At 40.8% G+C, this 3,895-nt stretch overlaps 1 long non-coding RNA gene across 1 annotated transcript; it reads left to right on the top strand.

The window, feature by feature from the left end:
* Positions 1 to 780: 780 nt before the first annotated feature.
* Positions 781 to 3,132, top strand: LOC120042163. The gene is made up of 3 exons (XR_005476043.1): positions 781 to 1,023; positions 2,578 to 2,724; positions 2,918 to 3,132. It is a non-coding gene; the product is annotated as an uncharacterized LOC120042163 (long non-coding RNA).
* The last annotated feature ends 763 nt before the right edge of the window (positions 3,133 to 3,895 follow it).

Raw genomic sequence — 3,895 nt, 5'->3', positions numbered from 1 at the left:
TACAGCTAGCCAGCTAGCTAACGTTAGTTATATGGTTTACAGCTAGCCAGCTAGCTAACGTTAGTTATATGGTTTACAGCTAGCCAGCTAGCTAACGTTAGCTATATGGTTTACAGCTAGCCAGCTAGCTAACGTTAGCTATATGGTTTACAGCTAGCCAGCTAGCTAACGTTAGCTATATGGTTTACAGCTAGCCAGCTAGCTAACGTTAGCTATATGGTTTACAGCTAGCCAGCTAGCTAACGTTAGCTATATGGTTTACAGCTAGCCAGCTAGCTAACGTTAGCTATATGGTTTACAGCTAGCCAGCTAGCTAACGTTAGCTATATGGTTTACAGCTAGGTAACTAGCCTTGTGAAGAATTTAACGTTAGCTATATGGTTTCCAGCTAGCCATGTGAAGACTTTAACGTTAGCTATATGGTTTACAGCTAGGTAACTAGCCTTGTGAAGAATTTAACGTTAGCTATATGGTTTCCAGCTAGCCATGTGAAGACTTTAACGTTAGCTATATGGTTTACAGCTAGGTAACTATCATTGTGAAGACTTTAACGTTAGCTATATGGTTTACAGCTAGGTAGCTAGCCTTGTGAAGACTTTAACGTTAGCTATATGGTTTCCAGCTAGCCATGTGAAGACTTTAACGTTAGCTATATGGTTTACAGCTAGGTAACTATCATTGTGAAGACTTTAACGTTAGCTATATGGTTTACAGCTAGGTAGCTAGCCTTGTGAAGACTTTAACGTTAACTATATGGTGCCCAGCTAGCCATGTGAAGACTTTAACGTTAGCTATATGGTTTACAGCTAGTCAACTAGCTAGCTAGCTCTGGCCTTTAATCAAGCTGTTCCACTCTGATGTTGATGAAAGCCCGACTGTCTAGCAGAACCAGCGGCAGGAGAGACCCGGGCGGGTGGAACCACGGATAAAAGTCACTAAAACAGCAAACTCTGAAGGTGGGTCTTCGATGACGAGTAGGGTTGACAGGAGGAGCCAAGGACAACGTGTTGCATCAACAACCAGGTATGTACAGCAAACATGAACCAAACATTACAGACGCAACAGGCAGCGTAGTCTGTGTTGTATTACGTTCACTACGGTCATACAGAAGCCACATCTATATATATATCTATATATCTACAGTATCTATCTATATATCTAACTAACGTTATCTATCTTTCTATCTATATATATATACAGTATCTATCTACAGGATCTATCTAGTTAAATAAAGGTTAAATAAAAAAAATATATGTCTATCTCAGTCTGACTGTCTAATGAGCCAATGCCAATAGCTAAATGGAGTCGATCAGTTACAACTTTTACCTACCTATTTGTCCATCATCATAAATACTTTAATTCGTCTCTCTGTGACAAAGGCTATATCCTGGATGGAACCCTATTCCCTATATAGTGCACTCAGGGCTGCCAACTTTTGAAGAAAGCTTGGAGTGAGATTTTGTGGTGCTGCCCAAAGAAAATGTTACTGTTTTAAAGCGAATTTCCTGCAGTTCTACTTATTTTGACATGGAAACAAATCACAGGTCATGTGTATTCAGAATGTTTTGAATATTAAATTAACACTCAAAATTCGACAACTTTGTTACTTTGAGATTTTGGTGGGGATGAAATTTAAAGTATGTAAATATTTAAAAAAATAAAATGTGTAGGTGGTTTTACACTTTATTCAGACATTAAATGAAATCAGATTACAAGACAGGTGAATGGGGAAAACAGTAGGAAGGTCAATGGGTTGATTCCTGTTCTCTAGGAACAGTAGGAAGGTCAGTATGTTGATTCCTGTTCTCTAGAAACAGTAGGAAGGTCCGTGGATTGATTCCTGTTCTCTAGGAACAGTGGGAAGGTCAATGTATTGATTCATGTTCTCTAGGAACAGTAGGAAGGTCAATGGGATGATTCATGTTCTCTAGGAACAGTAGGAAGGTCAATGGGATGATTCATGTTCTCTAGAAACAGTAGGAAGGTCAATGGGTTGATTCCTGTTCTCTAGGAACAGTGGGAAGGTCAGTATGTTGATTCCTGTTCTCTAGGAACAGTAGGAAGGTCCGTGGATTGATTCCTGTTCTCTAGGAACAGTAGGAAGGTCAGTATATTGATTCCTGTTCTCTAGGAACAGTAGGAAGGTCCGTGGATTGATTCCTGTTCTCTAGGAACAGTGGGAAGGTCCGTGGATTGATTCCTGTTCTCTAGGAACAGTGGGAAGGTCCGTGGATTGATTCCTGTTCTCTAGGAACAGTGGGAAGGTCTGTGGATTGATTCCTGTTCTCTAGGAACATTGGGAAGGTCTGTGGATTGATTCCTGTTCTCTAGGAACATTGGGAAGGTCCGTGGGTTGATTCCTGTTCTCTAGAAACAGTAGGAAGGTCAATGGGAACGCTCTGCACAGGAAATACTTATATTAATGGTTGATGGCAGTGGGTGACCAAATCATAGATTGCAGTCTCCTTGTCCATAGACTGCTTTCAAGGTAAGGACACAAACATTTAGATTGTAGTACATTTTAGGTGAGCTATCTCTTTAAAATAGGTCTGGAACAAAATCCTGCTTGCTCTCCAGGAAATACCACGACGGACGCGGTGCAATTTAGAAGCAGCCCAAAAACCCCGCAACATGCGACCAAGAGTATGTGAGTGAACCAGAGCTGGAGTGGAGCCAGAAGCGGAGCAGTTTACTGCAGCTCGGAGCTCAGGGCGAAGAAGCATAGTAAGATAATCAGAAGCTGATAAGCTTCTATGTTGTTCACCACAGTCGTCATGTTAGGGATATCTAGGTGAAATGTCCAACGTTTTCCTGAAATTCGGGACATTCTTACTCTGGGAAATTACTATGTGAAATATCAATTTCTCTTTAAACCAGGACATGTTACTTTCAATTTTTTTTGTTTCCTTCGTTACAGGTTATGATAATCTACAGTCTGAAGCTGAGGCAATATCCCTTGACCCAAGGACTGTACCTGAAACGATACAAGATCACCGGTGAAGTGTTCATTAGAGACATCCTTATCAACTAGTGGAACTGAAGAAGAATTCCTCACTAACAGACAGACTGTCAGAACATCATGTCTAATAGTTATCTATGGGACTGATACCAGTGTAGAAGAGCTGGTCATGTCTATTAGTTATCTATGTGGGACTGATACCAGTGTGGAAGAGCTGGTCATGTCTAATAGTTATCTATGGGACTGATACCAGTGTAGAAGAGCTGGTCATGTCTAATAGTTATCTATGGGACTGATACCAGTGTAGAAGAGCTGGTCATGTCTAATAGTTATCTATGGGACTGATACCAGTGTAGAAGAGCTGGTCATGTCTAATAGTTATCTATGGGACTGATACCAGTGTAGAAGAGCTGGTCATGTCTAATAGTTATCTATGGGACTGATACCAGTGTAGAAGAGCTGGTCATGTCTAATAGTTATCTATGGGACTGATACCAGTGTAGAAGAGCTGGTCATGTCTAATAGTTATCTATGGGACTGATACCAGTGTAGAAGAGCTGGTCATGTCTAATAGTTATCTATGGGACTGATACCAGTGTAGAAGAGCTGGTCATGTCTAATAGTTATCTATGGGACTGATACCAGTGTAGAAGAGCTGGTCATGTCTAATAGTTATCTATGGGACTGATACCAGTGTAGAAGAGCTGGTCATGTCTAATAGTTATCTATGGGACTGATACCAGTGTAGAAGAGCTGGTCATGTCTAATAGTTATCTATGGGACTGATACCAGTGTAGAAGAGCTGGTCATGTCTAATAGTTATCTATGGGACTGATACCAGTGTAGAAGAGCTGGTCATGTCTAATAGTTATCTATGGGACTGATACCAGTGTAGAAGAGCTGGTCATGTCTAATAGTTATCTATGGGACTGATAC

This window comes from Salvelinus namaycush, unplaced genomic scaffold (assembly GCF_016432855.1).
Source record: "Salvelinus namaycush isolate Seneca unplaced genomic scaffold, SaNama_1.0 Scaffold626, whole genome shotgun sequence".
Classification (NCBI taxonomy): domain Eukaryota; kingdom Metazoa; phylum Chordata; class Actinopteri; order Salmoniformes; family Salmonidae; genus Salvelinus; species Salvelinus namaycush.
Note: the sequence above shows the minus strand (reverse complement) of the source record. Positions and strands in the feature narration are given on the sequence as shown.